The sequence below is a fragment of the Suncus etruscus genome, chromosome 16 (genome assembly GCF_024139225.1).
Source record: "Suncus etruscus isolate mSunEtr1 chromosome 16, mSunEtr1.pri.cur, whole genome shotgun sequence".
Taxonomy (NCBI): domain Eukaryota; kingdom Metazoa; phylum Chordata; class Mammalia; order Eulipotyphla; family Soricidae; genus Suncus; species Suncus etruscus.
Genome location: NC_064863.1, coordinates 54444821 through 54458430, shown reverse-complemented (window position 1 = coordinate 54458430; position 13610 = coordinate 54444821).

Genomic DNA, 13610 nt, shown 5'->3' with positions numbered 1-13610 from the left:
AAAGTTTGCATATAGAAATAGTGCTTAATTTCTGTTCCAACTTCTTCTCTAAAAGAGTATGATTCAACGTTTTTATCTTATTTAATGTGAAAAAATTCACACTGTGTTTTAATTTGCAAGACCTTGAATGAGAGAAATTTATTTACTTATGAGCACTTATTCTTATTTTATGTGTAGTTATTATGCCTTAAATATTTTTGTAAATTTATATAACTTTATTAGTAATCTTGATAATCACTTTTCCATATTGTATTCAAGTATCATTATTAATTATACCAGATGGTGAGCAGAGGCTACCATGAGTATTTGAGGTGATGCTGAGGGCTGATGTGTAGGGTCAGGCATCTTATAGTAGTATTGCATATTTTTGGTAATATTAAAATGAATATTAATATTGTTCAAGGTTTTGATCTCTTCAGCAGGGAACATTTATAAAGAGAAACTAGGGTGAGAGATCTCTAGTTTCCTGGATGTTACAAATAAAGTTTGCAGGCAATAGCCAACTATTTGAATGCATCAAGATGTTAGTGTAGTGAATTATAATTATAGATGACAATAGAATATAAAAAAAGTTTTCATGATCATCTTAAACATTCTAAATCACATGTAAATTTTCACCTAATAGCATTAAATATTTTAATATTTGTTCCACTTCTTTTTTAGGAAAGTTATATTAAAATACTATTTGAATACTCTATGAATTTATAAAACCTCATCAGCCATCTGAAAGAATTTTACATTACAATTTATCAAAGTAATGTGTTCTTTCTCTTTAACCTAGAAATTATTTTATAGTTTATGCTCAAACTACACTAATCCAGTGGTCTAGGCATATATACTCACACTTGCAATGTATTTTATTATTAATTGAGAACATTCTTATTTGGGAAGAATCTGTGGAGGAAACTGCAACTAATTCTTTACAGGATGTATCAGTATTTCATATCCAGCACACTGTGTATACAAATTGCATAGAAAATGTCCTTTAGAAATTACTACATAGGATCGTAAAGTTATTATGTCTGAAAGCCAATGAAGAGAAGTTACATATCCTTTTCTAGAGTCTATCCTCATCAGAGCAGCTGTCAGCTATCAAACTTGCTATCAGAGAGTTAACTTGTGTTCAAATTTGAAAAACTGTCAGAGACACTGGTGATCACATGACCTTTTTCTATTATCCCTTTAAGCAAGGTGTCATGGTGCCTTCAGCACTTCCACTGCAAATACTATTGAGAAGCAATAAATACTATCTGTATTCTTCAAAATTCATAAAAATAGCATTATAATCTGAACAAAATAATCAAGCATAAGGATTTTCTGTGCATTCTATAACAGCAACACTGATAGAAATATCAAATTCAGTAAGATGAACTTGAACTAACCTCAGAAATTCCTAACAGTGTTTTTTAAGGATGTAGGATTGTGTGGAGGAAGGGAAAGGACTTTAGCAATTTTATAAATCTCCTATATTGCTTTAGATTTGCTCTGCCAGTGGGAATCTGGTCTGGATTTATTTTCAGCAAAAAAAAAAAAATAGCAGTAATCAAAAATTTTGCTCACATTCTGAGAGGTAGGAGTGTGCTTGGTTGTACATGTACTTTTAAGGATTAACAGGAACTTGATAGATTTCATTACTGGTTGAGATGGAAATCTTTTTATCCATGTTATATTTATTAAAATGATCAAATTGTTAGTTTTTGTCAATTTAGATTAAGAAGAGAAATAGGTTATTCAATTTATTATAGATATAGTTTTAAAGAAATATTTTATTCCCAAAGGAGGAAGAAAAAGATAATATTGATGTTCATAAAATTAATCTGTGAATATGAAAAAAATATTTATGTTGTAAAATTTGCTATGCATTAAGATTATTTACATGCTTTTTATAAAACAAATTCAGCATTTTTCTAATGAATGCTTTTGAATAAGTGAATGGATAAAAGGCATTTTGATATGTGAATTTCATCCTCAATGCTATGAAGATTCTTATGCATTCGTACATAATATTTCTTAGGTGTTATAGCATATACATTTATTTATAAATATATGTTGTGTGCTGATAGGAATATGTCTATGAATGTATGTTTACATATACTTTTACATATGTAGCAGTGACCACCTAAACATAGTAACAATTATGTATGAAAATCATATATTTTTATATTAATAATCACATTTATTTAATAATTTATTCAAAATTTAATCAGTTATTCTAAGATCCTTACTACTAAAGTTATACATACAACAAAAATAAATTATGTTTAACTTAAGATACTTAATATTTGTCAGCTTATTTGATCTGTTGAGAAGGCACCTGTAGAAATCAGTTTAACCTAATATGTCTTCCAATCAATTGCTTCAAATGAGAGTAGTACATATATCAATTGTGTTTGTATAACAACTAATACCTGAAAATAGATTCTTTCTCATCTACAGAGATAACACTTGTACTAATTTTTAAAACATGCTCTTTGCATATAAAAATATATACATGTTTGACTATGCAATATTTAATTATATAACAAAAGATATATAAAATAGCTCTTACAGAGCTTGTCTTGCATGTGGCTGACTCCTGTTTATCTACAGCAGTGCATATTTCTCTTGAGCAATATCAGGAGTACTCCCTAAGCACAGAGCCAGGAATAATCTTGAGCACAGGTGATTATGGCCCCTAAACCAAAATCTGTCTAGCTCTGAAATTATTTAGAAAAAATGCTATCCTGCTTAAAGCAAATGTATCTTCAAAATACAATAAAGTCACTAAAATTTGGGAAAACCTTTAAAGTTGAACATATGTTCTGTTTTAGAAATACATTTCTTAAAAAAACTTGATTAAAGTAAAACTGTATTTCATGAAAAGTACATTATTTAATGAATAAAAAATTTCTCCAGAAAAACTGTCGAATAGAAGTAGAAATCACAGGATGTCTTTTACTCTGAATATAAAGAATTCATGGTTTGGATTCTAGAAAAATAAATATAAATTATGTATATCTGGTAATAGTTGAGAAAAATTAAATTTACATTCAATAATCAATATTTTAAACCTCATATTTGTATGTTAGTTTAAATAGCATAAATAGAATTAATACAAATATCCACTGGGAAAATTTTAGGGGGAAATGCTTATTCATAAATGTAGGATAACTTAAATAAAACTTAAATTAAATGACAGGATTTTTTTATTGTTTGTTGTTGTTGTTGTTTTGGCAGGGCTCAGCCAATTATTAAAAGATTACACCAGATTCTGCACTCAAGAATCACTCCTGTCCATACTCAGGAACCATTGGAGTTACTTGGGATCAAACCCAGGTCAGCGGCATACAAGACAAATCTCCTACTTGCTGTACTATTGTTCTGATTCCCAAAAGACAGAATTTAAACAGCTTTACTAACTCAATAATTAAGGGAATATAACATTCCTCATACATATTTATAAGGGACATAGGTGTATATGTGAAACAGGTATACTTTTGGACCAGAAAAATGGAAAATGAAGATTGCAATCAAAATTAAGTTTGATATAATAGTACAAGTGTGGTTTATCACTAAAATAAATACTATAATTTTAATATGTGACAAAATATTCCCATCATTAATGCTGAAAACAAGTGAGTCATATGGTAGAAACTATTACAAACTAGAACACCCACAGAGAAAAAGATTATTCATTTATCATTCAGACAGAAAAGGAGTAGACTTCTGTGTATTGTGGATGCTGAATCAGAAATCATAAAAAGGAACATTTTCATTGTGTCTCTTGATACATTTCAGACAGCTCCATGATATTCATGGAAGCCTTTATATACAGAATAAAGGAACTCAATTTCTTTATTCAGTCAACTGAATGACAAACAGCTGAATGGGAATCCCTCTGGACTCTGGGAATCACCAATAAAAACCTATTGACATAAGAGAAAACAGGAAGAAAGGGAATGTACACTTCAGAACAAACTGTATCCCATGAAATAATAAATATCTATGAGAATAATATATGTCACATGACAAAGATTTTATTATTTTGGGAACTGTCATATTTTATACTTTTCTTGAAGATTTCAACAGTACATTGTTAGCATTTTAAAGACTGAACCATCTAGCTATGATGTTAACTATTTAACTTTATTTAATTTAATGTATTCCTAATTTTTTTCCACATTCATATTAAGTATCTATAAAAAAGTTCTTTTGAAGATTTAGGGAAGAGATTCTACATCACTTTGTGTCTTCTTAAAAAGATCTTTATATGATATTGTGATAATTTTCTACATAGTGCTTTAGCTATTCTCATTTTAGACAGGATTTAAAGATGCTACATATGGCATCTGACTATTGTTTCTTCTATTGAACAAAGATATATTTCCCCGTAACTGTCCCTGGAATCTCTCTCAACTTGGCATGTAGTCCCATTTGGCACCTATATTTAGAGAGGACAGGAACAGGAAGATGTCCTGATGCCAAAGGACATAAATCACTTATATAAAACTAAAACAAATAGTTGATTTCAGATGTGTAAAAGCTATAAAATGTGATGAACTTCATGCTGTGGTCTATGTAAAACAGGAAAGAAAAACACAAGAAAATACAGTTCAAATAAACCTAAGTAACTTTATCTGAGTTAGGTTGCATAGATTATTGTAGCTATGAGGGCTCATAAGTGATAAATACCAAACTTTATTTTAAGTGAAATTGTCCATTATTTTATCATAAAAACCTACTAATCATGTGCCCAAATATACTCCTGGTTTTTAATTATTAAATATAGAATTAAAAGTTATTGGTAAAAATGTTTAAAACTCTAATTAGCCTAAAATCAATACTTAATTTTTAAAATCAATATAAAAGCCTTGGAAAGTTTTTGAAAAATGTAATAGATTTATGAGCAGAAGAATCGCATTATAATAAAATGAACACAGTTTTATTGTTAATTGAATTGCCAAATCAGAAAAATATAAAGCATAAATACAAATATATAATATATTTTATGCAATTGGATATATATCAGTTATGTATTTATATATGAATGTATAGATATAACTGAATATTCCATATGCCATAAATATTATCTAATTTTTAAACAATTATCATGAGTTTTAGTCATTTTAGCCTGTTTCTAAAATCTTCTCTATTTACCCATGTTTGCTCTCAAATAAATAAATAGTCATTTCTGCAGTAAAGTGTACTTATTCAGAAATAAAAAAAAAGCAAGTAGGAATATGTAGTTTTATGAAAAATCTCAAAACACACATTTCAGAACAACAAAAAACTTCTTAAGCATGTTAAATGGCATTGCTATAAACTGAATTTATGGGGAAAAAATCTAAGATGAAAGTTAGTGAGTTTTGATTTTGTTTGTTTGTTTTTGTGCCACACCTGGCAACGCTCATGGGTTACTCATGGCTCTGCCCTCTGAATTACTTCTGGCAGGCTCAGAAATAATGTGGGATGCCAAGGATTGAACCAAGGTTCGTCTGGGTTATCTGTGTGCAAAGCAAATGCTGTAATGCTGTGCTATTGCTCTGGCCCTGGGTTTTGCTTTTTTTTTTTTTTTTTTTTTTTTGAGTTATGGTATTTTGTTTATCATTGGCTGAGCTTTTGCTGGGCAGGAGTAGTCTTCCTTTCACGCTTATTTGGGAGAAGAAAATCAGCATCATGTTTTGTTGATATAGAAATGGAATTGATCAATTTTCTGTTCAATTATAGTATATGTTAAAACAATGTGAAAAAGATTTTTCTTCTGTCTTCTCATATTAATTATATTACATTTTGTATATTAATTTTCACACATACATTGTGAAAGCATTTTGGTTTTGACTAAGAAAGATTTGAAGACTATTAGGGTAAATGCTGGTCACAGATAAGCTTCTCCTCTAAACAATTAACAATTTATTTACTGCTGATGACATTATCATTCACAGGCTCAAATAAAAATATTCTAGTCTCTAATTAGCCGTGACCATCATTCCATAAATTATTTACAGTGAGCTACCTGTCTAAGGAAGAAAGAATGCTAGAGGTTTGGTATTAATATTTTCTTTGAAAAATAATAATTCATATAATTTATAATATTGTTAAATCATAAACAATTTAGGATGTGCATGAAGTGATTATTATGTGCAATGATTATCATATGCAAATAATAGTAATTGATTTTGGAATTATAAAAAGTGTATTTTAGAAATATAAGCTATAATAGTTTTTGTTTGTTTGTTTTCTTTCATTTGTTTTGGGGCCACACCAGGAGACGCTCAGGGTCTACACCTGGCTATGCACTCAGAAATTGCTCCTGGCTTGGGGGGACCATAGAGGACACCAGGGATCAAACTGAGATCTGTCTTGGGTCAGCCTCATGAAGGCAGACACCCTACCACTGCGCTATTGCTCATGCCCCAAGTTAAAATAGCTTTAAGCAAACAAATTAATAGCAAATATTATTCTAAAAAATCACAAATAAATTCACATAGTTTTCACAACAAACAAGTGGTTGATTTGAGTATTTTTCATATAAAAATTGAAGTGCTTTCAGTGGCTTTCTTAAGTCACATCATTAAAATTGTGACTTTTAGAATTCAAATTCAGTCTTCAGTTATTATCATGTATTATTAACTGTACTGCCATTTTTAGTAGAATCAACAATATACATTCAATATTTTCAATAACAAATGTTCATTAAAAATGTAAATCAAACATTCCTTGACAAAATAACTAAATATAAGGGATTTTATGCTAAGACCATTATTTAATATAGTTAGAGACCAAACAACTTTAGTGGAGTAACTAGCAAGAACTTTAATTTGATATAAAAGTAATTATGTTTTAAATTTAAGAGAATCTATTATTGTCCATAAAATATTGAGAAAGTGGCAGTTTGGGGAAATGAAGATAAAAGTAGAGTAGATAAATGAATGATAAAAGAAAAACAAAGACAAACAGGAAGCAAATTGGTCTGAGGAAAATTATCTTATTTAAGTTTTTAGTCATGAGAAACCAGAACAAGGTATGAAATTAACAAACTATAATTAAAATTAATCTAACTTGAAACAGTCTACCTTAATAGAATAAAATTATAACAAAGATACAGGCAAATGAAATAAAAAACAATTATCAGTGGGACAATATGTCCATGTGTCTACATTTCAAGGGAGTCTCTGCAAGCATTGTAGAAATATTTGGGTTTCAAATCAAATATTATTATAATATGGCATAAAGGATGACTTTAAATGTGACATTTATGGTTGTAGTGTAATGATAATATATTACTTTCAACTGTAGTAGTATGGTTGTGTAAAACATAAAGTTAAACATAATATGTGTACCAAAATAATATATTGCAGCATAACCTGATATAAAGATGGCATAAATGGTGAAGTATATTAGTATAAAGTAATTTCTTGTAATGTGCTGTGATTTTTTGATTATGAAACTGACAAAATCCTTCTGTTGACTTTCAGTGAAGTTGGTGCTGTGTAACCAGTCTGTTAGACTAACGGTAAATCACAGTTACAATGCTTTTTTTCATTGAATGGAAAACACACACACACACACACACATACCACACTACAAAAAAACTGAGAATTCCAAAATAAGAAAGGGAACTTTCTGTTTTGGTATTAGGGCATCTCCTTTATTCATATCCATTACTTTTCTGGGTTTAACATTATTGGAGAGATGATTGACAATGATAGTTGCATCATTCATAATACTGAAACATGTGAATAAAAACTGCAGCCTAGCTTCCCAACAACAATTCAATTAGAAATAGAATACTTGTGAATTAATCTATTCATGATAATTTATCTCAAAACATTTAAAACAAAAATAATGATGAAATACTAACTATTGAAGAGATATATAATTGTTACTTCAAATACATGCAAAATTATGGCACACAAAATATACAGTGATGATACTTGAGGAGGGGAGTCCCAAGAGATTTATGTTAAATGGGGAGGAGAACGGAGGAAGACAAAGAAGAGAATCTACTTCTTCTTCTCAATATTTGTCTCACAGAGAAGTTGGCTGGGAGTGATCAAGAACTTTGAGTCTTTATGTAGCAAAGAAAGCAAAGTCAGTTCTAGACCTTATCAAGACATTTCGTTCTGTCACCATCCATTACAAATGTAAAGTATTTCAGGAGATGAGAAGCAGTGAAATAAAAACAGGATTAGTTTAAAAATTCTGAGGAAGGGAAGGAAAGGAAACAGAGAGAGTAATGCACTCAAAAGAGAATAAGGCATACAACCTTGTTATGCAACTCAGCATGACTGTATGAAAGTATACTTCCTTTTTTTTAACTTTTATTGTAAAAAAAGTGAATTGTGGGTCTTTCACAGAAATATTTAAGGTACATATTAATTATGACAGTTAATTGTGACTATTAATCAGGGCCATTCCCACCACCGGTGTTGTCCTCCCACCACCCCTGTTCCCAGCATGCATCCTATGTTTCTCTCTTTTGCCCCCCCCCCCCACTGCTAGTGTAGCTGGCCCCCTCTGTGTATAGCTTGTTGTAGATTGGGAATCAATTTTGTTTCATTGGCTTTGAGTTTGGTGTTTAAGTCTGATCATTTGTTATTTCTACATGATATTCATATGACTGTGTAGTCCTGGTATCATCATTTCTACCCCTACTCCCAATGAGGCAGAACAAGATGATTCAAGTTATGTGGTTCTATTTGAGAAAAAAAGAAAAGAGTGAAAAAAACTGGAAGGAGTCAGTCTAGAGGTTATAAATATCAAATCAATAAAAAAAAGGGGAAAAGAAGAAAAACATAACAAAAACAAAATAAAAGCCAAAAAACAGAAACAAAACCCAGCAACTACAAAAAACACAACAACAACAAATAACTCCACCAAAGAACCACAAGAACAAAAAAAAGAGGAAGTAGGGCTGGTGTGGCAAATTTTGTGCTTCTTTTCTTTTTTTCCTTTCTATTATTTTTATACGGTCACAGTAAGTATTGAGATTAGAAAGGGAATTCCTTTGGCTTAAGAGATACAGTGTTTCTCCAACCTTGAAGCATACTGCCATAGGAATAACTACAGGCTCTGTAAACGCTCATTTTCACACTCCCAGGTCTTTTTATGGTGCTAGGAAACTTTCTGCTCAGTTGTGGATTGATAAAATCAGGCCTCTGTAGTTAGAGATCTTGGTATTTGCACAGATTATAGGATGATTTCTAAGATAGATTCATTCTCTAGAATGAGAAGTTCTGTTTTATCACTTGTTTGTAATCAGTCTTCAATAATTAGTGGTTTTGGTTTTTGCACAGATTTTAGGATGTAGTTTAGGATAGAGTCTTTCATTATTGTTCCAGAAGTTCTGCTCAGTTGCAGTTGTCAAAGTCAGACCTCTGGAATTAGAGATCTTGGTTATTGTACAAATCCTAAGCCGATGCCTGGGCTAGGGTCTTTCTTATTGGTCCCAGGATAAGTTCTGTCCAGTCATGGTTGTCAAAATCAATCTTTGCTAGTTAGAGATCTTGTTTTTTTGCACAGATAAAAGGAAAACTTGCCTTCTGATTTCATCTTATCTTAGGTGATGAGATAAGACAATCTGTGCTTTGATCAAGTTGTTGCCATTTCCTCATTGTCAGGATGTCATATCAAAACTGGCGCAAGTTGGTGCCAGAGCTGTATTAGGAATTTCCCAGGGGGAGTTTAGTTCCTGGTGCTGTTGCAGGGAACTGTGTTGGTTTTATGTCTGGGATCTCAGGTTTGGGATTAAATGGTCTCAGTTCGATCACATGGAATCTAAGTTGGGTCCATATGACACATGTTCAGGATGGGAGGTGCCCCTGTATTATAAAATGTATGAATTCTTATCCATAATAGATAAGAGCTTGTTTCTATACATAGAATTTACCCCTTTTTAGTATATCTTTGCAAAAAGGAAAGGTGCAATATTATATTGCTGGTGCATTTGGGAGTAAGAATGGCAGACTACACAATCTTTGTGCCCTGGTTTTGACCTGAGCTTTTACCTCAGATAAGACTTTTTCTTGTAGGTTTTGTACCAAGCAGAACCAAAACAGGTGAAGTTAAGGAATAAATATATGTATATATATTATATATAACATATATAATAAAAAATAAATAAAAATAAATTTAAAAAAAGCAGTTAAAGAAAAAAGTGATGTAAGGGGATACCTTACATTTGGGAATAAATAGACTAAGAGGTATTATTATAGCGGTATTAAACATAAAGGAAATATAGGCTTCCCCATTAAGTCTTTTGAGATATTCTAGTGTAGGGGTGAAAAATAGGGCACATTTTTCACTCTAAATCACTATTTCCATTGTTGCTGGTTTCTTAATGGTATAATGGATAGTCGAGGCTTTGTGTTGCTCCTCTTTTACTTGATTTGAACACTTCTCACTATATGCTGACACCTACGGTGGTTGGAGTTTCTACCTTTTAGACCATTGCATTTGATCATGGAGTATTATATGTATATATGGTATATCTTCTAAATACCTCAGATAAGTGCTATCATTCTGTATTTATCCTTCTTCTGGCTTACTTCATTTAATGTAATATTCTCTAGATCCATGCATGTTGCTACAAAATCCATGATTGTAAATGCTATTAGTATTCCATTGTGTATAAGTACCACATTTCACGATCCACTCTCATCTTTTGTTGGGCATCGAGTTTGGTTCCAAATTTTGGCTATGGTTCTGAGTGCTGTGATAAATAGTGGAGTGCATGCATACATGGGATGAATGTCCTTCTGTTTTGGGGATAGATACTCAAGAGTGTGATTGTTGGGTCATATGGCAGCTCAAGTCTTTGTTTACTGATCACCCTCCATATTGTTTTTCATAGGGATTGGACCAGGCTCTTTTTTTTTTTTTTTTACCACATCCACACCAACAGAGATTGGTCACGTTATTCTTCAACTGTGTAATTCTGCTATTATGGTTTGCTAAGATGTTTTTTTTATTTCTCTTAATTTCGTTTGCATGGATTTTCTCATCTTCTGTAAGACTACTTCTTTGAGTGGTTGAATTGTTCGTCTATAAATTTCTTAATCTCACTGGCTAGTGGTTCCTTGATTTCTATTGCTATGGCTCATTGTCACTCTTTTCTTTTTTTTTTTTTTTTTGGTTTTTCGGGCCACACCCGTTTTATGCTCAGGGGTTACTCCTGGCTAAGTGCTCAGAAACTGTCCCTGGCTTGGGGGGACCATATGGGTCGCCGGGGGATCAAACCGCGATCTCGATCTTTCCTTGGCTAGTGCTTGCAGGGCAGACACCTTACCTCTACTGTCACCTCGCTGGCCCCTCGTTGTCACTCTTAGGTCCTCATCTATTAAGCTCATGAGTTTTGATAGACTTGAAAACTTGCTAAGATTTTTCTCTATATCGCCCGCTGCTAGTGTCTTCCTTAGTTTCCCCATATTTCTTTGCATTTGGTGGCTTAATGTGTTGAAGTTTCAAGTTGTTTAATAAAGCTGTCTGCTGAACTTACTGCGTTAGAAGTGATTAGAGGTATGTTCTATTTTGAGTTTATTTTCCTAGTTGAGTGAGCTTGTCAGAGTATGGCAGAGGTAATACAAGGTACTTCCTTGTTTTACTGTTCTGTTTTATGGGCTGTGGATTACCTGAGGGAAGTAAGTATTAGGTCTGATTTGCCTAGACCAGTACAGTATACAGACTCACTGGTCTGGAGAGTGGGGGGGGATGCTGTTGGGGGGTAGGGTAGAGGTGGGGAGAAATGGCGGCAAATGCTTGAGGGTTTGTTCCTGCCTTTGAGTCTCAGCACTCTTTTGTCACCTGGGGACTATGTCCCTTCTCTGGAGTGTGCCTCTAATCGCAGACAATGGCCGCTACTTCAAGAAGGTTCGACCCTGTCCTCAGGTCTCCTCGCTTCCTTGGTACCTGCGAAAAAACACAGGGTCCCCTCTCCATGTCACAGCTCCCGAGCAGCGACTGTGCCGAGGTCTAAGCCTATCCTCAGGTCTGTTACCTCCCCTGGTACCTGTGAGAAAGCACAGGGTCCCCTCCGCACCGAGTCCCCCAGGTCCCAACAATCAAAAGTATACATTTCAAGAGGAGAAATGCAGGTGATATCTGTATTCTAGCAATATGTACGTGGGACCGGAGAATATGTATGGTGTCTCCTTTGTTCCACAGTGATAAAGTGCTATTAACTACCTATTCATTTATATAGAAATCAACTCTGCTTAATTTAGTTATATGACCATTTTTAAATCTAGTGAATTACTTTTGAAGCATGCATAGAGATAGGGGAGCTCCCCCCACACAATGAGTACTTGGTATGTGATAATTTCATGGGACATAATAAAACTGAGAGATGATATTAGAAAACATTACTCTTGTCACTAGCCCTAAGGCTACCCAAACTCAGTGTGTTTGTGGATACAGAAAATAAAGTCTGATTAGAGGAACTAAAGTAAGAACAAAGGCCAAGAAGATAAGATAGTCAAAGAAGACCATCAACAGATCCCATTGGTAGGTATCCTAGCAAAGAACTCTTACATAGGTAGAAAGTTTCCCATGGAATGGCTGGGAGAAACCCTATATAAGCCAGTTTGGAAAAAATGAGGTAACAACACATGTACTCTCTATACGCAAGTGTTGATGTTGTGCATATGTTAAAAGCCCATGCACATGGTGTTCACACACATACACACATTGCCTACATCTCTTCTATTGTACTTTCCTACTTTAACTTTAAAATGTGTACTTGGACATGCTCTCTACCTTTGGAGAAGCCTGTATTACCCTCTCTCTTTCTCCTCATCTCCTTCACAATCCAAAGTATTTTCAAATAAAAACAACTTTGACATCACTGCTCATTTTTACATCACTGCTATTTCTGAAATCCCTTTCTGAGAGGAAGTCAGTGGACCCAGAAGTTCTAGGTAAGATCTAGATCTGACCTTACTTTCCTGAAAAGACCAAGGTTCATAATCTTATATTTCTTCAGCCCCTCTGGATAGCAAAGGTGAATACGGAGACAGCAGTAGATTCCTTATCAAAACCACCACCTCTTCTACTCACTTCAATCTACAACACTTTTTGCAAATTACTATCCTCTTTGTGTTTTATTATATACTCTTCAAATAAAAATTCAAAATTGAAATTACTAATCATAGTTATGAATTGTGAATAAATCATCCTGACAGGGCTTTGGGAACAATACAGGATTACAAAGATAAAATCAGATTGACCACATAGAAACACACCCACTGTACTATCCCTCTGACCCCTATTCATGTATAAATCAAGATATTTGTTGCCTCTGTATTCATATATTTTGCATTGTTTCAATTTATTTTTTCTAGAGTATTATTATATGTATATAATTTGCTTTTACTTTAGAAATAGCATGAGTTTATTTAAGAACATTTTTATTTATTTTTAAGAACAGTTTATTTACTTATTTATTTATTAATTGATTGATTTTTTTGGCTGTTCTGGGTCAGCTCAAACAAGGCATTTGCCTTATCACTGTGCTTTCTCTCTGGCCCCTATTTTAGCAAAATTTGAAAAGAAATTATAATACACTTTGCTTTGTTCTTCCCTGAGTTACAACTTATGAAACTAAAATAAAGTATCATAGTCAGTATATCAATATT